Genomic DNA, 22,767 nt, shown 5'->3' on the forward strand with positions numbered 1-22,767 from the left:
GGGGTATCGGCGAGGACCATTCGCAACCGTCTCCATGAAGCTGGGCTACGGTCCCGCACACCGTTAGGCCGTCTTCCGCTCACGCCCCAACATCGTGCAGCCCACCTCCAGTGGTATCGCGACAGGCGTGAATGGAGGGACGAATGGAGACGTGTCGTCTTCAGCGATGAGAGTCGCTTCTGCCTTGATGCCAATGATGGTCGTATGCGTGTTTGGCGCCGTGCAGGTGAGTGCCACAATCAGGACTGCATACGACCGAGGCACACAGGGCCAACACCCGGCATCATGGTGTGGGGAGCGATCTCCTACACTGGCCGTACACCACTGGTGATCGTCGAGGGGACACTGAATAGTGCACGGTACATCCAAACCGTCATCGAACCCATCGTTCTACCATTCCTAGACCGGCAAGGGAACTTGCTGTTCCAACAGGACAATGCACGTCCGCATGTATCCCGTGCCACCCAACGTGCTCTAGAAGGTGTAAGTCAACTACCCTGGCCAGCAAGATCTCCGGATCTGTCCCCCATTGAGCATGTTTGGGACTGGATGAAGCGTCGTCTCACGCGGTCTGCACGTCCAGCACGAACGCTGGTCCAACTGAGGCGCCAGGTGGAAATGGCATGGCAAGCCGTTCCACAGGACTACATCCAGCATCTCTACGATCGTCTCCATGGGAGAATAGCAGCCTGCATTGCTGCGAAAGGAGGATATACACTGTACTAGTGCCGACATTGTGCATGCTCTGTTGCCTGTGTCTATGTGCCTGTGGTTCTGTCAGTGTGATCATGTGATGTATCTGACCCCAGGAATGTGTCAATAAAGTTTCCCCTTCCTGGGACAATGAATTCACGATGTTATTATTTCAATTTCCAGGAGTGTACAACAGTTCGCTCGACGAAAGATCTGTACCCAAATACTGGAAACTTGCACATGTCACACCAATATTCAAGACAGGTAGTAGGAGTAATCCACTAAATTGCAGGCCCATATCGTTAACGTCGATATGTAGCAGGATTTTGAACATATATTGTGTTCGAACGTTTTGAATTACCTCGAAGAAAACGGTCTATTGACACACAGTGAACATGGGTTTAGAAAATATCGTTCCTGTAAAACACAACTAGCTCTTTATTCACATTAAGTGTTGAGTGATATTGACAAGGGATTTCAGATCGATTCCGTATTTCTGGATTTCCGGAAGGCTTTTGACACTGTAACACACAAGCGGCTCGTAGTGAAATTGCATGCTTATGTAATATCGTCTCAGTTATGTGAGTGGATTTGTGATTTCCTGTCAGAGAGGTCACTGTTCGTAGTAATTGATGGAAAGTCGTCAAATAAAACAGAAGTGATTTCTGGCGTTCCCCAAGGTTCCTTTGCTGTTTCTTATCTATATAAACGATTTGGGAGACAACGTGAGCAGCCGTCTTAGGTTGTTTGCAGATGACGCTGTCGTTTATCGATTAATAAAGTCATCAGAAGATCAAAATAAACAGCAAAACGATTTACAGAAGATCAAAACAAACACAAAACCGATTTAGAAAAGATATTTTAATGCTGCGAAAAGTGGCAGTTGACCCTAAATAACGAAGAGTGGGAGATCATCCACATCAGTGCTAAAAGGAACTCGTTAAACTTCGGTTGCACGATAAATCAGTCTAATCTAAAAGTCATAAATTCAACTAAATACCTAGGTAATACAATTACGGACAACTTAAATTGGAAGCAACACATAGAAAATGTTGTGGGGAAGGCTAACCAAAGACTGCGTTTTATTGGGAGGACATTTAGAAAATGTAACAGACCTACTAAGGAGAATGCCTACAGTACGCTTGTCCGTCCTCATTTAGAATACTGCTGCGCGGCGTGGTCTCCTACCAGACAGGACTGACGGAGTACATCGAAAATGTTCGAAGAAAGGCAGCACGTTTTGCATTATCGCGAAATATGGGGTGTCGCAGAAATGGTACAGGATTTGGGCTGGACTTCATTAAAAGAAAGGCGTTTTTCGTTGCGACGGAATCTTCTCACGAAATTCCAGTTACCAACTTTCTCCTCCAAATGCGAAAATATTTTGTTGACACAAATAAAATAAGGGAAATCAGAGTTCGTACGGAAAGATATAGGTGTTCATTTTTTCCGCGCGCTATACGAGGTTGGAATAATAGAGAATTGTGAAGGTGGTTCGATGAACCCTCTGCCAGGCTCTTAAATGTGATTTGCAGAGTATCCATGTGGATGTAGATGTAGATGAAACACTTCATCCTACACGAGCAGCATTTTCCCGGATGGATGCATCACATTCTTTCATGCCAATTATGCGTCCTCTTTCAAGCACACTGATTTGACGGTACGATTCCCGCAAAAGTCTGCGAGGCATCCTCTACGTCTGCCCAAGTCACACAGATCCATTACCTTCGATTTATAGCGACAACGAGGGCCGTAGGCACATTTTATCTGTAAATGGTCTTGCACCGCGATACCGACATTGACCTTGTACCCGCGGCCCGACATGGTTCAAATGCTAATCATTTCTGCAGAACATACCAATGCACATGTCGTTTGAATATAAATGTCCTATCTCTAATCTGTCAAGGTGTTCTGTTTTTTTCTGAACACGGGTGTATTGTTTATAAATGATGTTGTGGATAAATTTGTACGCCTACTGTTTGGGGTTCTGCAAGAGAGCACAGTTATGTGAATGGAGGTGACATTGTCAGAAACGTATTGCGGAATACAACGAGACTAGCGGAGACGGAGCGTTTGGCACCAAGACTGGCAGCTCTACATGTCATTTTTATTGCGTAAACAGACCACAGAACTTGAAATCTCTCTACTACTCGACCCAATAGCTAGTGTTCCTTTTACGCTGTGATTTAAGTTCAAATGGTCAAATAACTATAGTCGCGCGGAAGACAGACTAAGATTAATTGGAAGAATTGAGAGGAAGTTTAATTCACACAAGGGGAAGCTTAGAAACTAACCTTCTTTACGATCAAAAATATGGCTCTGAGCACTATGGGACTTAACTTCTGAGGCCATCAGTCCCCTAGAACTTATAACTACTTAAACCTAACTAACCTAAGGACGTCACACACATCCATGCCCGAGGCAGGATTCGAACCTGCGACAGTAGCGGTCTCGCGGTTCTAGACTGTAGCGCCTAGAAGCGCTCGGCCACCCCGGCCGGCATTTTTACGACCAACTTACACGTACTTCTTTTCATCGAAGACACAGAAAATATTCAGACAAGACGTAAGATAAAAATGAAACATAACACATATAACAGAGGAAATCAGTTACTTCCATAATATGTGCAGGAATATACGTGCGGAGCGATATCAAGTGGAACGCTCACAAAAAAATAATGTCTGGTAAGGCAGATGGCAGATTGAGTTTGAGTGGAAGAATCTTCAGGAAATGTTGTCAATCAACAAACGAAGTAACTTATAAGACACTAATTCAACCAATACTTGAATACTTCAATATTACTCGTCGGCCTGGGATACGTAGCATGTGAGATAGCTAGAAGGAAGTGAGGAGATCCAAGGAAGAGCTGCACGTTTCGTCATAGGTTCATTTAGTAATCGTGAAAGCGTCACAGAGATGCTCAGCCAACTCCACTGACAGATGTTGCAAGAGAGGCATTCTGTATCACAGTGTGGTTTAATGTTAAAGTTCCGAGAACATACGCCCTTAGAATAGTCAGCTAATACGTTGCTTCCTTCTACGAACATCTCACGTACAGAACTTGAAGAGAAAATTAGATTCGAGCTCACAAGGAGGCTTACCAGCTATCTTGTTCAAGCGAACCCTTCGCGATGGAAACAGTAAAAGCCGAAGTGACACTGATATACAAAGTATCCTCCGCGACACACTGAAAGCTTGCCTGCGAATTACAGATATAGATGTACATGTGCAGGAAGACTGCAAGTACACAAGATTGTTCTTCAACTTCTTGAGCACGTCACACCGTGTGCATGCATTGGGGTACTATTAAGAAGCGATGTGAAAACCGACCACGTAATCTGGGTATTAGGGAAGGGAAGTAAAAGGCAGATTTGTTGGAAGGGTTCTGGGAAAATGCAGAGCATCTGCAAGGGAAGTGGCGTTCAAAACGCTAGTGCAACTAGTCCTATAGTTCGAGTGTCTGGGGCGCGGGGAAGGGGATAGGGGAGACGTTACTATAACCCTTAAGAAAGTGTAATAAAAGTACGTTGGAAACTAACTGGTTATATAGTATTGTCATCCTTGGATTAAAGAGGACGTAGTACTTGCGAAGTCCTGATAGATAATCCAGAGGACCTGTGTCTGAACAACAGTAACCGTTCTGCTATCACCATCGTATACATGTTGTAAGGCTAAGACATTGAGATCAGAGAGATTTGGGCACTTATAGATTTATATAATTTTCTCTCGGTCATCCCGCGAATAGAGTAGGACAGAACACCAACAATATTGGTAAGAAGTACCCTCCACAATGCGGTGTACAGTGGATCGTGGCATATATACGAGGGACATTGTATATTTAAAGAGATAAACTGATGTAAAAAAATCTTTGTATTGCTGCAAAGTGAGACTTTTAACATTTTTCAACATAATCCCCTCAAATTTGTTCCATTGATGAACTAGTTCTTTAAATCCATTGCAAAGAAGTGTTCGTTTTGTTATTTGACACACTTTTCCACAGATAGTTTCACCTTTTTCTACGTAGTGCCTTTTGAGTGCACCAAACAAATGAAAATTCGAGGGCAACTGGGTGGTGTGAGTGCGAGCATTATCGTGTATGGATATCACGCCTTTTCGGCGAGATTCACGAAGTTTGTCCCTCATTGCTAGCTTTGCTTTGTTCGTCACTATGTCTGAGTAGTAGGCTTTCTCTGCTGTGCACTGATCTTCCGTATAATGACAAAAGGTTAACATGTTATTTCACGCTGATGCTTGCGCTATGAATTTTTTTCGAACAGGTGATCTGGTGTACTTTTATTCCATGCTTTGTCTTTTGGACTCTGCTGGAAAACCATGAACCCAAGTTTCATCATACGTTAAAATCTTCTTTAGAAAAGGATCACCCTCCTTTTCATAGCGTTTTTACAAGTTTGTGCACACAATGAGTCATGGCCCCTTATGTTGTTGCTCTAACTTTTTGGGGGCCAACCTTGCACTTATGTTTCTGTATCTGACCTTGTTACTGATAGTGCAACAACAGCAAGGACTGTTTTGGCTAAAAGTTCAATTATAACACGGCGGTCTTCAAAAATAATGTCGTCAATGGTGGTTTCAAGCGAAGGAATTGACACATCAACTCGCCAGCGTAGATGCTGCTCTCAGTCCGTGAGGTTCGATAATCTTCGTACTGTTCTATTCACTTATAAAAATTTCCGACCTGCATACAACTTGCACCATTCTGAAAAATCATCCGAGAAAGGATTTAAGCCGGTTTTTTTCACCTCTTGTTTTAAAAATATATTGGATCACAGAACGGTATTCAGTTAACATGGAAATTTCTAGCGGACACGCCGTCCTTAAATACAACATCGAGGATTCAAACAATTTTTTGAGCAGTTCTCAGTTCAACCCAGTTATGCCAACATGAAATCATAAAAATATTAAACTCGTACAAACTGTTCCTTTTCTATACCAGTTTGTCTCTTTAATCATCAAATGTAGCCGCATTTGTTGAACTGTGAGTCTTGTGATTTTCTGGAGGCGGATGCAGCCGCTGTGGGTACAGATTTGCGCGACAGGCGACAGAGTCGCTGGAATCGTGATAATTGCGGATCTGCGCTGAATAACTGCCAATTATCTAGTTCAGCTAACGTTCACTGACACGGAAAACGAGGCTTGCGCTAATTAGTGGAATGAATTCTAATTAAAGAGTCACAGGTATGCTGCGAGCGCTGCGCCGCGCCGCGCCGGCGGCTTGTTTCGTCAGGATATTTAGCACTCTGACCCTGTTGTTACAAGGCTTCCCACACAGAGGTGTGCTGCACGTGTTCGCTACAGCGAGGTAACAATTGAGGTGACAGGTACCGCCAGAGGCCAGCCAGCATAAACAGTTCGCTTATGGATGAATGTCACGTAATTCGAATAGATACGGCACCATACCTGTATCACATCACATTTTGAATAAGATGAATTACCCTCCTCACATACATTGACGGAAAAAATGGTAACCTCAGAAAACAATTAATGTAGAGTAATGAAATTTCGGAAATACATTTATCTAAATAACGTATTTAAGTGATTAACAAAGCAAAATCGCAGGTTAGTGTAAGCACGAAATAAGCCGTTGCAAATGTGAAAGGCTGGTACATTAATAATGTTGAATGCAAGCATGCAAAAGTGCATACTTTATGTTGTAAGTCCCGCATGTCAGTTAATGGGATGGAGTTCTATGCCTATTGCACTTGGCTAGCCAATACAGAGACGATTAATGCTGTTTGTGGATAAGGCCGAAGTTGTCGTGCGATAATGTCCTGTCTGTGCTCCACTGGAGACAAATCTCGTGATGGAGCATATCATGGTAACATGTCGACCCTCTCTAGAGCACGTTGTATTACAACGATCGTATGTGGGCAAGCGTTACCCTCTTGGACATTACCTCCTGAGATGCTTTTGATGAACGGCAGTCAGCACAAAAGATCGAACCGCCATACTGACGTACTAATTTGTGGTCAGGGTGCGTGGGATGATCAAGAGAGAAATGTTGTTCTATGAAAAGGCACCCCAGACCTTAATCCCAGGTGTAGGCCAGCGTGTCTAGCACACAGACAGGATGGTTGCAACCCCTCAACTGGTCTCCTAAGCAACACATGGCCATCTCTAGCACCGCGGTAGAACCAGCTTTCGTCAGAGAACACAGGAAACCTCTACCCTCTTCTCCAATGAGCTCTCGCTTGACACCACTGAAGTCGCACACGGCGGTGGTTAGGCGTCAGTGGAACGCATTCCATGGGGTGTCTGGCTCGGAGCTGTCTTTGAAGTAACCGATTTTTAACAGCTCGTGGTGTTACTGTGGTGGCAAGTGCAGCTCAAATTGCTGCTGCAGATGCATTGCGATGCTTCTGGCCCAGACACCCAACACGAGGGTCTTCCCTCTCGGTAGTGCCACGTGGCCCTTCAGAGCTAGGTCTCCTTACATTCTCTGCCAGCAATCATGTGCAGTAGCCACACTCCTACCAAACCTGTCTGCAGTATCTTGGATGGTACAACCAGCTTCTCGTTGCCCTACTACACGACATCTTTCAAACTCAGTAAGGATAATAGCGTTTTAGTCGCCTTAAAGGCATTCTTGACTACTATGAACTCACCACATCCAGTCACAAAGGTAGCTAATACTCAGGACCGTTACAGCGTATATTTAAGATAATCCTGACTTCATCGTCATAGTGGTACTACTAGAGCCAACCTTGTGCGAATGAAGCGAAATTTAAATAAACATCGTCTTTCAGATTTAGAAACCCGGCTACCAACTTTCGTTGCCTCGCACAGCTCCTTCTTGGTGCTCAGTTTTCTTCTCGCAGTGTAGTGCTATAAAACAGTGATTATATACTGGGTTACAATTATTGAACTATATGAAAAAAAACGTAAATTACTTACCAACTACGGCGTGTACACACTTTATTCAACATGTAAAAGTTACTACAGATATTCGGATCTAGGTTAGGGCATGTTCGATATGCCTGCCATCCTTGGCGTGATGTGGCTCAGACAAATAGCGAAATTCTGCATAACCCGCTGAAGTGTCGATACATCGATGTTGTCGATGACATCCTGGATGCCTGTTTTCAGCTCAGTTACGGTTCTGGGGTTATTGCTGTACACCTTGCCTTTAATATAGGCCCACGGAAACGAGTCGCATGTGTTCAGATCCGGAGAATATGGCGGCCAATCAAAGCCCATGCCAGTGGTCTCTGGGTACCTCTGAGACAGAATACGGTCCCCAACGTCGCATGTGTTCAGATCCGGAGAATATGGCGGCCAATCAAAGCCCATGCCAGTGGTCTCTGGGTACCTCTGAGACAGAATACGGTCCCAGTACATCAAACACTCTCTTGATTTGAAGCGCTCGAGCTCCGTCTTGCATGGACCACATATTGTCGAAATCAAGGTCACTTCGGATAATGGGGACGAAATCATCTTCCAAAAACTTCACGTACCATTCGGTAGTCACCATGCCATCAAGGAACATTGCACCGATTTTTGCGTTACTGGTCGTTGCACACACAGTCAACCGTTGAAGGTGAAGAGACTTCTCGATTGTGAAATGTGGATTCTCAGTCCCCCAAATGCGCTAATTTTGCTTATTGACGAATCAACCCAAATGAAAATGGGCTAGGTCATTAAACCAAAACTGCATGTGCACAGTAATTTCCATCATGCCCTGCGGCCAAGCGTGCAATTTCAACGTCCTAGCGGGGACCTTTCAGAAGTTATGACCATTTTATTTTATACAGTTCAACAACTGTCATCCCGTATCTGAGGTTTGCACTAAGTAAACTTCGCCATGTTACTCAGCCGGTGGTTCTACTGCTGATAAAGGTAATACCAGCGTTTTAATGTCTCGTGACGTCTATCATGATGAAATGGGTAGTCACTGTGTGATGGCACATCCCTGAGCATTGATAAAGGCCCCACTAACCAGATGGTAAGATAGATAGCGGTGCTTCTGAACGCCTGCCCCTTATGACTGGACGTTGTGCAAAGACTGAAACGAAATGATGGGATTCCTCCAAGGCTTCGTGGACTCCCAAAAATTCATGTGAAAGGTGTTTCTATCAGACCAGTAGTAACAATGGGTCTCCAAATTGTGACCACGCCAAACACTAGCCTCGTTACCAGCCCCGTTATTGAAACCTATAGAGAGAAAATGGGCTCGTCACACCCAGAAAACAAAGGACGTCACTGGCAATATGCTGATTAGTAGCTTTTATATGGTTTCCTTACTTGTGAACGTTCGTCTTTCTGAATCATTATATATTATTTTCAGAAGTTTTGGTATTGATGTTCCCATTTTGTTCAAACACAAGGAGACCTCTATTTGATTTTTTATTTAAAAACAAATTTTTGAACAACTAATGATTTTTTCGAGGATAGTCCAGCCATAGTCTCCAGTTTTTTTATGGGGGATTAGGAGAAAAAGTGGCTGGAATCAGCTTGTTGGAACCTACAGTATTTTTCAGACATGTTAATGAGATATTTGTGGATTGGCCCATGGTAAGGATAAATTACAAGAATTGTGAAACTGTCTAGATTCCATCGACAGAAAATTCAATTTACGATGGAATTCTAAAAGGGGGGAGGTGTCTTCCATTTTAGGATGCATTGATTAACCGCAAGTAAGATGAAACCTTGGGACAAGCAGTTTATCGGAAGGTGATTCGCAAGGACTTACAGTTACACGCATACAGGTGTCACCACCCTTCCTAGACGATGAGTGCCGTCAGAACGTGGCTTCACAGATCATGTACCACTGCTGATGACAGTAGTCTGTAGGATGGGAATGGAGATGAATATGGGGTGGATATTCCTCGCAACACATACATCAGGCGCTTAAGGTGGGCTTAAGGGGCGGCGAAGAGGACACACAGATTTAATTCAATAGTTTTTCTATCACACGTGTAACGCCTGTCGTCAAAAATAGGTCGGATCCTCACCAAAATTAATGCGATTTTTCGCTCTCCACGGAAGCCAGCAGCTCTTTTCAGCTCCGGCAATGACAATATGATGCTCTGCAAGTCGGCCTTACACACTCCAAGCAGACTTCTACAGTCTATGAAATATTTACAGAACATTGTAAGTACACTTGCTCTTATAGTCCAATAAATCGGATGTGGCAGGCCGCTACATCGATATCGATCACTCTATGCAGTATTCAAACGTCGAAAGTAGAACTTCGACTTCATCTTCTTGAGATTCGATGGTGAAAGAAGCATCTGAAATTTGTTTTGCGAAGTATTTAATTATTAGAGATGACAGTGGCAGCCTGGAAAAGTTGTGGAAATCGGCGCTTTCTTCAGTAATCTAGCAAAGTCTCTACAGTTCGGGTCATTATAATACGTCGACTTCCCAGCATGGATCGATTGCGTAGCAACATATGAAATATACGCGTAGTTCTTTGCAGCCCAATGATGTTTCTGGCGCCTGTGCATCCGTGGTCGCATGCGCAGTGGTACGTTCGACAGGTTTCAAACGAGGAAGCGAATGCTGTACTTCAGTCCGTTTGCTCAGTCTGAAGTTATCGAAAGGACACGGTCGAAGTATTGGTATAGATTGGGTTTCGGCGGTTGCACTCCAGAAGTTTAATGGACCAGTCAATGTGCGGCGGAAACACGCCTGTCTGACTTATCTGCAGCAAGATTTGTGTTTCAGCTGTTTGTGTTTCATTTGTTACATAACCATCATGATAGTGAAAAACAAAGAAGTCTCGTACTTCCGAGAATTCAGTCTGGATGTGGAGATGTAAGATAACTTCCTTTCATGTTTAGAGTTCAGTGACGACGCTACGTTCCATTTACGTGGAAAGATGATTCGCCAGTATGCAAGAATATGGAGAGCACATCAGCAATATTCTGTATTCAAACATGAGAAAGACTCTCCAAAGTGTCATAATGGCTAGAGGTATTACGTAATAGGATATCCAGGAGATCCGGATTTTTTCCACAGTTAAAAAAAAATGCCAAAAATGTAGCATTTCAACACGGCCGCATATGGAGTCCGGATCTGGCACTGAGCCATTGGCCTCCTAATCGACCACACGTCACTGTGTGTGACTTTAATGTGTAAGGGCAATAAAGGACTCCTTTTCGTGCTTCCCATACGAACAACTTTGGGCGATTTACAATGGCTAGTAGCAACAACGATGAATGTAGTAGAATAAATTTCTTTTGATCCGTCTTTGATCAGAAAATGTTATGTCTTCAAACTACCGGTTTGGGTCAGCAATGACCGTCTTCAGATCTGCAGCAAAACATGGGAAGAGAACACAAATACCGCTCGTGCAATGTCTTCAAGTTAAAACAATAATGAAGTGTGCGTGGCTCGTATTCGTGCCTTCTTTTATTTAACATCTCGTTTTTTTGTTTTTTTTTTCTTCTTTTTTTACCCTACTGCCACCTCGTTATGTTAATTTTCAATTACGGGTGTCACTGAGTTGTTGCCTTGCCTGCCCTGCTAGACTGCTATTATTTCCCAGTCGTCGTATGTGGTGAGTTAGTTGGGATCTGGCAGTGTTTGAGTTGGCACGCAGCACAAGTTCAGTCGGGGCGCGGCAGCAGTGAGGTCCAGACTGACATGACTCGCCCGACGGTTGCCGAAATACATGATTTGAGTGGGGACGATTTTGGTTAGTCGTCGGTCGGTCGTCTTGTCGGACGACGTATATTTGGTCAGCGATCGCTTATGGGTTGGCTGTGTGTGCCGACTCGTGATTCGTTCTTGGTATTGTACAGTCACTGCCGTTAGCATTGTCTAATTCTTGGGGCAAGTGTTCGTGAAACTGTGTGTGATTTAGACTGACAAGTTATTTTAAATGTTGTCGGCGTACTGGCTCTCAGTCGGTCGGTTGGCATGGAGCAGCAAGGAATTCACGGCGGGCCGCAGTTTGGCCGGGCCTGCTGGCAGTCTCTACGGGGTGTCGGAGTGTGTGGCGCTGTTCCCATTGCTACGAGGTCCGTGTCTCACCGATACTGGACACGAAAGTTGAGTTTGATTTAACCTACCAACATATCAAGAGTGTTCACATTGTGTCGTTTGAAGTTCGTTGTCGGCTGTTTGGATATTATCCCCGAGCAACAACGTCGTTTTCAGGTTGGAAAATTCTAGCCACCCTCAGGTGGAGTTTCACTGTATTTGGTTATTTGAATTCAAGTGCACCAGCGGAATCTTCTGCCTTGTGGCCGTTAACCTTCCGGTTACCTGCCCTGGCCGTTGACGTAAATTTCAGGCAGTGTAGTTTCCTCGTCATGTTGTTGCTGTCCAGGGCAGAGTGTAGATTCACAGCTCCATGTACGGTTGGTTATAGGCGCCAATATCTTCTACGTTGTTCTGTCGAACTCCCTGTTGTGCCCTGGTCGGATGAAGTGGAAGTTATCTTGTCGGTGAGTCCGTTGGCTCTCTGTTGGTTGGGTTGTTGTCGGATCGTGAATGGATGGCCCGACTGCCTGTCTCACCTAAGCGAGCGTTAGTGTTTGAATTCCAGGCCTACCCTCGGACATCTGAGCGCCCTTAGGTGTACAGACATATTTTTTATAATTTGTTATTGTTTTCTGTGCTTGTATGGCTTGCAGCCGTTTTTTTTAATTAGTGTTGTTTTGCTTTTAAGGTCTTCAGCCTACTTTAAAGAACTGTTTCACATAAGACCTATGGCATGTTAAAGGTAAGGCCTTTGGCATGTTAAAAAATTTTAATGTTGTTGAATTTTACGTCCTGCGCCTTCAGCCGATTTTGAGTTTGAGTTGTTTTTAAGGCCTTCAGCCTCAATTTAAGAACTGTTCCAAGTAAGGCGTTTGGTATATCAAAAAAATTAATATTATGGAGTTTTAAGTGTTAGGCCTTCAGCCGATTTGAATTTAACTTCTTACTTCAACCTAACTAAAGAACTGTTTTAAGATAAGGCTTCCCTTTTAAATTTCTGATTATGTCTGCGTTTTAAGTTATTGGCCTTTAGCCATTTTTAAACTAAGGTGGCTTTCAGCCGGTAATTATGTCCCAAAGATTAAAGCTGTGTGTTTAAAAAAAAATTGGGATCTTGTAATGTTTGATCAAATAATAAAGTTGTATGTTTGAGTGTAGCTGACAGCCCATTATTTTGGCCCCTTTCCACAATGAAACTATCTATCCTGTCCTGCGGGTCAAGCAGGGAATCTCAAATAAAATAGGCCATTATGACAAGTATAAGTGGCATATTTTCGAAAATTACGAGCTTTAACATGACGAGGCATACCTGCTGTAAAAACATGTCAAAAGATTAAACAAAATCAGCTCAGTATCGTCACACATAAATGAGACATCGCATATGATAGAGTCATTTCGTTAAGAGCGCTACTGTTCACAACAAATTGGGTACAGTAGCTACAAAATTTTGTGTCGCAACTTCCCGAGATATCCTACTGTAGGTGTACACACATTCTACAATCATATAATTGTGCGATGTAGAACAAAGAGAAGTATGCGATCGGTGAAGTCTGTAGCAGTCATTACAGTAATAAAACGCTATAATTTAAAGCGAGACCGAAGGGTGAGTGTTAAAATGGAAATAACTAAGTGATGATAATTCTGATATGCTCTTGTGGCGAATTTTAGATAAAAGAATGATAACATACATAAGGACAAGTTTATGGAATTCACAGAATAATATAAAAATGGTAATACAAATACAAGAAGCCAAGAAGCCTAATTTTTCTGCTTTACGCGGAGGTATCTCAACGTAATTTTCGTTTCAGTTGATTGCAATGGTGTGCATATATGCACCTGAATTTATTTGTTTTAAGTAGTTTTTGTATTTCATTGCCTTACTCCGGTCATGTGTGCCATGTGGTCACCTCTTGCCACGCTATATGCGGTGTTTGCATCCCGATTCGTCACAGCAATGATTTCGTGCGCACCAAACAGACACTGTGCTGCGACCGGCTCATACCGCTTTTATTTTGTAAGCGACTTCCTATTCTGTGCTGCTATGGCATAGTCAGCTGGTGTGCTTGAGGTACCAAGCGATAGTTGTCGATGATATGCTAGAGGTTTTCTTTACTTTTAACAACGTCCACTTTCCTTTTATATGTTTTTATGACAGATGCGTTACATATGCAGTTACTTTTAAGTCCATTTTACATTTTATATAGTTTTTTTGGCTGGTAGCTTACATTTACAGCTACAAAAATGGCTCTGAGCACTATGGGACTCAACTGCTGTGGTCATAAGTCCCCTAGAACTCAGAACTACTTAAACCTAACTAACCTAAGGACAGCACACAACACCCAGCCATCACGAGGCAGAGAATATACAGCTACATTTTTACTTAAACTTCTAATAGTTTTAGTGTAAATAATCTGCATGGTCGTATAAGATAGGGCCATGAACCTTCCTCTCTTCGCTTCTAATAGATTTCTTTTCTTGTTTTTATAGACAAACTGATAACGACCCGAAAGGGGGAAACGCGATAGTGATAATAAACAGCATTGCAACCAAGACTGTTTATTCTGAAATAATTCAAAACCAGTTGTTCTACCATCTTGTCACAACGGAATTGAAAAATGTTTTGGTAAGGGGCTGTAAGGGACCGCGTTTCCCACTCTCGTCGTGCTTCGTGCTTGTGAATCTACTATGTCCGACTCTAACGCACGTTAACTTCACTAATGAAAGACACTTACGAAAAGTTGAAAAAAGAAGTGAAAATAACTTATTGCCGAAATCAAATGTTCGTGTGGTATGAACGACAGTGATTCCACAACAGCGAATGTGAAAAATGGAATTGCCTCGTAATGAGACTACAATAATATAAAATTACAATATGGAAAATAAAACTGTACACTCTAAGAAGAAAGTTACAGCTAGCTGAAATGTTTTTTGTGTTCATAGCGGACGTAAAAACGACTAAATACACACGAAAAGACGTAAATAGGAGACAGAATATATTATGGGGTGATTTTGATAGATCAGATAGGTGAAACATGGGAGTTTAATGCGGAAACCATACTAAACTGAGCGTTTAATGAGCGGAGTAATGAAAAGATGCAGGCTGGGTATTACCTGAGGGACACATGATGAAAACTGATCAGAGCCTGACTGGAACGGAGCACATAATTACGACTGAAATGAGTGTATGGAGGTGGGCAGCACCTTGGCGTACAACAGCGTGACTAGACAAGAAAGATCCTTTCTGCACCCCAAGAAATCCGAAAAGATCGAGGAAATAGCCACATGTAATGGTGGATATGCATCTTCAAAGACAGTAACGTATAGAAAAAGAGAGAGAGAGACAGGTAGAGACAGGGGCGAGGGGGGAGGGGGGAGTTTTCTATAGTGGTGTCTCTGTATCTTGACAGGAGGCCATTTCCAGACATCTCTTTCTAAATGTCATCGAGACGGAGCGCTGGGAGCCGTCACAGTAGGAGACTAATGGAGTTTCATCAGTAGCTGTCGCCTTGTCGTCAACTGCGGACAATATTTCTCTATCGCTTCTATCCATCTCTGAGTCATATCCTTCAGTTCTTAAGTGACGCAATGACTGATGTCTTGCCGCAGCTCCACAAACCCACTCTGTCATCGTTAAAAGATATTTGCTCTCCCAAAAGCTATAGATTTTACGTCACTGAAATTCTCGAAATTTCCAAAGAGATTCATACAGTGTGGTTTCCAACTGCGGGATTTACGCTTGTCAACGTGAACAGAAGTGACATCATTGTTCTAATGCAAGCTAATTTAGTAGGTGATATATTCTGCATATACCCTGCACCTTAGCGAAGGTACTAGTGGCCAAAAGTAGTGTTACCTGTATCTTAAACACTCATTTAAGTATTCGTAAATTAAAACTGGGCATGGGTCGCATGTGACCGCTCAAGGGTAAACAGTCACCTAATGTATAATGGGTACTTCTTCAAATGAAACTGTGACGAAGAAATTGTACCTATTTGTTCAACAAAGGTTATCTTCGATTTTCCTATATGAAATCTTCAACGACTATTACCTTGGAAACAAATTATCTATAACTAGTTAGGAGCTACAATCAGGATACTGTAGTGGTATAAATGAAAAGCACGAAGTTGCGAATGTTTTACCGTACTATAGAATACCAACAGTTAGTGCTTTTCATTTATAATTGTGGTGTTTTTGTGCCATGAAGCGACAGATGATACTCTGGCGTAGTTATTCTTGCTTTAAAGTCAATATTAATGCAGTTACGTAGCGTACTGCTCACTCGGTTATCATCTATCAGCATAAAACTGTCAGGCGTCTTGCACTTCCAGGTTTATGGTGTAATCAGCCTAAAAGAGTGATGGGGTGTCTATTTTACTGGAGCATTTCCTTTCTTTTAGTTGCTTTATTTGTGTAGGTCATCGCTCTTCTGGTTGATTTGATATGGCCAGACACGATCTGCACCATTGTGGTAATATATCTCAGAGCAGCACATGCGCTCAAGGTCATGAATTGTTTGTTGTTTGTATTCTATTCTCTGCCATCGTCTACAATGTTCAAACTCGACGGCTCCTTCTTGCGACAAGGGAATTAATCTGTTATTGCTGAACGTATGCTCTGCCATCCTACTCCACGCGTTTTCAGTATACTCCTTCTCTCGCCGATTCTGTGAAGGCGCCCCATATTTCTCCTCTCTACCACCATATCTAAAACGTTCCAACTCTCTTCTTTTCCGGGCTTCTTACAGTGCATGATTCACTTCCATGCAATACTCCAGACATACACTCTCGCAAATTTCTTAAGTTAAATAATCTATTTGATAGTGGCACGTTTTCTAATTGGCATACGTTCAGCCTTGATTACAGATCAGCCTCTCAGTTTGATGTCTAGCAAGAATGTATTGTAAATTTGTATTTTATTAATCTTCCAAATTTTCTAAATTTATGTAATGTCCAATTCGAATTAGAATGAAACAGAAATGTTCTACGATTTTGTAATATTCTTCTCTCAGTGACGTTATATGTAACCTCTGCCTACTTTGGAGCTTTGGCAGAGTAGGGAGCGTTTTATCTATGTAGAAATTTGTCAGCAGGGAATTAACAAATGAAGTAGAATCAGTCTAACACAGGACTCAGAAGTGTTAACGTGGACAGAGATGGTAGGCCTGATTATTGTTGGAAAATCAGTGGTACCTTGTAGTGAGGAGGTGTTTTATTAATGGTAACGAGTGGAAGCTGTAGTTTGGGTGTATTCTAAGAATAGAAGAGCAGTCAGACTTGATCGGGACTAACGTGTGCTCTCACACACGGACGAGCACGTAGTTAATTAGTGGAAAGTTAATTATTTTGAAGAAAGCGGAACAATTTTACTAGCTGTGTAAAGTGGAGGGGCTTAAAAAGTACGCACATACAATATATGGAGACAGAGAACACAGTAATTGCGTAAAGAGAAGAGAATAACTCAGAACTTTCTGGGACGTTATATTCAGCTATTGTTGGAATAACTCGCCGAGATTTAAAGAAGAGAACAATTTCGTATTCAGATACGAGAGAGGATCCCGCAGGAGTTGAAGGGTATTGAAGATAAGAAGACAAAGGGCTAAGAATTTCAAAAGATAAGATCTTTTTTTATGAGGAACCAAAGCAGACGATATAAAGGCGCATGAACTATTACTACACTCAGCAGCTTAAAACCTCAAGTATCTCACGAAGAGAAAGCAGACGTGCCCTATTTTTAGGGTATTTTGTTCTGACGTTGCAACTACAAAAATGCGTTTTTTTTTTCTTCACGACACGTTTCGCTTTATTGAAGTAAAGGTTCGTCAGTGGTCTGCAATTAAGTTATTTACATTTTGATACGCTTTCATATCGAAAAACAGTTCGTTAAGAGTAAGTTAATTTGTACTTACGGTGATTTTCAGTTGATTTCTCGCTTACATCGGGAAATGCCGTCTGCTAGCAGATCGTCGTTTTCCTGCGTTAGACACCGATACTTTTGATCTAATTTTTAGTTGTTCTACAGCGCTATGCCTTTCTTATGTTTTTCACAATACACTTTTATGCACAGCACTGTATTCGGTACTGTCTTTTGTACTTATAAGTGTGTGTTGTGGTTTATGTTTCGTAGTGTTGCCAACATAAACTTTCCACTGCAACTTCTTTTTAATTAGATTATTGCATACGTGTAATCCTATTTAATTATGTTTCTATGTATTTATATACTCTGTAAGAGTAGGGAAGGAATAATTAAGAAATTAAATAGAATTAACCCAAAATCATCAGCGTCTAACGCAGAAAAACGACGGTGTACTAGCCGAAGGCATTTCCCGATGTAAGAGAGAAATCAACCGAAAATCACCGTAACTAAAAATTAACTTACTCTTAACGAACTGTTTTTCGATCTAAAAGCAAATCACAATGTAAATAGCTTAATTACACATCACGGAGGATGCCTTACTTCAATAAAGCTGAACGCGTCTGGCGAAGAAAAAAAAGAACACGCATTTTTCTAGTTGCAATGACAGAACAAAACACTCTCAAGATGGCCGGCCGGTGTGGCCGAGCGGTTCTAGGCGCTTCCGTCTGGAACTGCGCGACCGCTACGGTCGCAGGTTCGAATCCTGTCTCGGGCATGGATGTGTGTGGTGTCCTTAGGTTAGTTAGGTGTAAGTAGTTCTAAGTTCTAGGGGACTGATCACCTCAGATGTTAAGTCCCATAGTGCTCAGAGTCATTTGATTTGAACCTCTCAAGAATTATAAAGCAACTACGGAGACTATGGCCACACAAATAAAGAATTAAACTTCTTCTAATTTGTTCAGGCAATACATCACGCTATTTTCTGTGTTACTTAGGACGTAACAGAGCCTGTGAAGTTTGCTCTTTCAATGAACTGTGTTACGAGTGGAGACTGACATATGTCACGGGAAACCCTTTCAGACGCTAAAACGCTAAAAAACTAGCCTAAAATATTTTGAGTGAAAATTAATAAACAGAAGATCTGCCAGTTAGAAAACTTAACTAGGAAGCCTTCCATTGTCAAACGTAAAGCTACGTCCACATTAACCAACTAGAGATAATCCAGTCCCACATCCAATTCGGAATAGCTTAAAGTCACGTTTTCAGCCACGAGACTGCTGAAATTTATCTGGTTTTAGACGGGTAATTTCCCGATTGACAAGATAGCAGCCTCCATCCTACTGTGGTGTAACGATCTTCAAATTAGAAACCGCACTATATCATCTAAGAGCAACTATCACTGCAAACACGACGCAAGGCGAGACATATGAATGTCCCAGCGACTTATACACACCATCACCGCTTTTGTTCCACAATGTGTAAAAACGGAAACCTTCACAAGCTATTATGCAAATGTTGATAGAGATTTAAGTACAGAATGGACCATTCTCGCATCTAGAATTTACTATCATACCATGTAGCTGGAATGATGTAAGCATCAGAAGTTGTTTATGAGGTGTCATATTGCTGTCATACTTGTAACTGTAAGATAGCCTTGTCATTACTGAAATAAATGCGCCAAATACTTACTAAAGCTGTAACAGGAAAGGTTATGAATGTCGAGGTTCAATATAGGACAGAAGGTGACCTAAATCTCGTAGCCATCAGGAATCATTGATTTTATCCAGGTCTCCGTCATTCATTGCCTGAAGTCTTAGTCTGTACTATGATAGCTAACTGCTGTTAAGCTTTTCACTTGCATACACAACTTATAATTCAATAGTTAGTATTCCGTTATTAATACCGAACAGCCAATATACATCATTAGCGAACATCTATTTATTTGCTGTTTGCTTAGCACTACACCAGACACAGTCGGTATGCTTGACAACACATCCGTTTCCAATAGCAAACAGTCAACCTTTTAGTAATTATCCTTACAACAGACCTTCAGATGTGTGTGTTAGTATATATATATATATATATATATATATATATATATATATATATATATATATATATATATATATATTAACTTGTAACAGAGCATGGGAGTTTGCGAGAGTGTTGTTTAGGTCATACCAGATTTACATAAGGGGAAAACTAACAATAAGACAATTTTGTAGGTGATTTTATTACACTTTCAAGCATCTTGGGTTAAGCTGAATCTGCGAAAAGGGGCCTAGCACTTTGTCTCGGAAGTTCAGCTGTTACCACTCTGTACTCTTATGTGCAAAGTGTTTGCGACAGTGCTTTGAGCATTAGTTATTAGTGTGCTACCGACAATGGGGTGAGAGTCCTGGGCTTAGATATAATAGTTATAGCAAGATGAGTTCTGGCTAATGTCAGTGACTCTCAGACTTAAACAAATCTTGTATAACTGTCATAGGTAATCCAGTTCTGCGGAGTAACTGCCGTTGGAGAGAGTATGGATCGTTATAGCTTCTTTTCTCGAGATGGTTTCCGTGACTGCGATAATCTGGTCCTTTGTATCGTCCATCATGCATTATGCTACCACGGAAGCTGACTCTCATCCCTTCATTTACTATATGAGACCAAGTTCAGATGCAAAGTTTTGTTTCATTTTCGATGCGCCTCCATTTTTTGTCTTAATTCTGTTTACTCTCAGACTACAAGCTGTGCTCGTAGACCTTTTATTACAATCAACAGTTCCTACCTTATTTTCTCAAAGGAGAGCACTTTTGTCCCGCAATTTCGGCAGGGTCGGCGTTGTTACAATCGGATTTGGCATGGTTATTGTTCAGGGGTGGCCGGATGCCCTTCCTGCCGCCACCCTGTACCCCTCCCCCCCCCCTGTACCCCTCCCCCCCCGGACAGATCAGTGTACCCCAACTGTCCGCGTCTAGTGTAAAGCAGAAAATAGTGCGAACGTATTTCAAATGTGTGCGAGTCGTGTAAATGAGGCGGAACGTGGTGACCAGTCCGGTATTCACCTAGGGGGATGTGGAAACCGCCTAAAAACCACATCCAGGCTGCCCGGCACACTGGCCCTCGTCGTTAATCCGCCGGGCGGTTTCGATACGTGGCCGGCGCGCCTACCCGAGTCCAGGAAGCAGCGCATTAGCGCTCTCGGCTAACCTGGCGAGTCCTCAAAGGAGAGCAATGTTGTGAGGAAATATTATCAACAACATTCTTTATACTCAATTTCAATAGTATTTATTAACTCCTAATTTCTTTCTTACGCACACGTTACGCAATAGAGGAGAAAGAATGCCTTATTACGCCCTTTTCCCGCGCGCTGACTACTGGTCTTCGTATTCTATTTTACTTTATTGCTCCTTCTATGTATTGTATATAGCCGTCCTTACCTACGGCCTTTTTATCTGATATGGACAATTAATACACAAACGGCTAGATAATTCGTTTTGAGAGAAGGGCCAGTTCCATAAAGTCAGCATAGCTGCACATTTGTGAAACATCTAGCAAATCTTTGATTATCAGCCCTCATTTCATTTAACGTGAACCTTCGCATATGGTAGCTTTCTATAGCTATTAATTCTTTTGATACAGAATAAATAATTTATTCCCATTACTCATTCAATTCCCTTTGCTCTTTGTAACCTAAAAAGAGTTAACAGCACAATCAAAGCTTTCTGTATATCAGTAGCAGCTTTAGTTGATTGCTTCTAATTAACCTTGTTTAATACACTACACAGCACAGGCGCATGCAATAACTGTTACAACTCGTAACATGGCAGTTTGTATTTATTTCTGATCAGAACACTTGCTCGGCGTTATTTTATAATAACGGCTACTTGAAAATTGTAGCATTGTGCTATTTCAGCCTGCACAGATTCAGTTCCAGTTAGTGACTTTTGAAACCTGCGTTGACAACATGTCTGACTATTGTATATTTAGAACCAGCTCTGACTGTGGTTCTGTTTTCAGCTGAATATTATAGTTAATCGGAAAACGTCAGGAAATCTCTATTTAACTCCTGATGATGAAACGTGTAGTGTAAATAACTTCAGCGTTTTTTTTTTTATAACGATTTATGCGTTCTTCCAATTTGACACCAATTTGGGAGTATTTTACGTAGGGATAATATATTTTGTGTTGTGTAAACACGTATTTACCCACGAGCTTCGTGTAGAATAGTCCAAACGTTGGCACCACCGTGAATAGCATCTCTGAAGCAGAGATATGGAGTGGGTCATGTGACTGGAGCGGATGGGAGCAGGATAGGGGTTACTTTTGAGCACAGTGCCACCGTAATTAGTATGAACTGTCACTATGAAACATGACAAAACTGGTAAAGATCGTTATTCGAGTTTCACATGTCCATTCCGCTGAAGAATGTAGAATACCTGCAGTACTTTCATTTTATCTCCCTAGAAATAGTGCGCGCGCATAGAGTCCATAATTAAAAGTAGAACATGTTTTCGTCAGCGGTCGTCAAGGATAAAGTAATAACCTGATGCTCCTTCCTCAGCGATTTTTTTTATCGAGAAGTTTCATCCTTGCCCACCTCCTTTCCGTTATAAAGTGATTAGTGGGTATACATGTGAAGAGTGATTATTTAATGTAACTTAATCATTGAGGTCTTGAGCATAGCACCATTGGTGCCTCAGATATTAACTTACTCTCCAGTCTATCTGAAAAACAGTAGAGCAAATACTCTGTAAGGCATTGGTGCACATCCTGGCAATCGAAATTACTATGATATCATTTCCTCCCCCTTTTTTCTCAGTCTAGGAACTTATGGTGAGTTCGTTCACCTGCAGAAATCAAATTATTGTGCAGCAATGAAATAAATAAATCAGTGACCTTTTATCAGGCGTGAGTATAGAGACATTTTCAGTGCACAGACAAAAATGTACCTTAGTGTAACAATAATCTTGAATTGCAGATTATGCAGGTAAGAAGATTGATCAACTTTACAAGAAGAAAGGACAATAAGGAATATGTAGCAAAGTCCTTGCCAAATTCAGTCTTACTATTAAGCAAGCGAAACAATCATCGTGGAAGGTATTCTGTGAGGAGGTGGAAGACATAGCTGCCGTGACCAGAGTTCACCAAATCTCGACATCAGTACCGAGAAATACAGGAGGCGAACCGAGCAAGAAGTATAGTACGTGTACAAGGACAGCGCAAGAGATGCTAGATATGCTTCTTAAGACAATTCATTAAATGACCTTTGACAGGTGACAGGTG

The 22,767-nt window shown here is 41.9% G+C and overlaps 1 protein-coding gene across 1 annotated transcript in view; it reads right to left on the bottom strand.

Moving 5' to 3' along the window:
- LOC126095586 (leucine-rich repeat-containing protein 24-like) overlaps positions 1-22,767 on the bottom strand; it is a 199,391-nt gene that overhangs the window by 93,905 nt on the left and 82,719 nt on the right. The window lies entirely within an intron of this gene.

This window comes from Schistocerca cancellata, chromosome 8 (genome assembly GCF_023864275.1).
Source record: "Schistocerca cancellata isolate TAMUIC-IGC-003103 chromosome 8, iqSchCanc2.1, whole genome shotgun sequence".
Taxonomy (NCBI): Eukaryota; Metazoa; Arthropoda; class Insecta; order Orthoptera; family Acrididae; genus Schistocerca; species Schistocerca cancellata.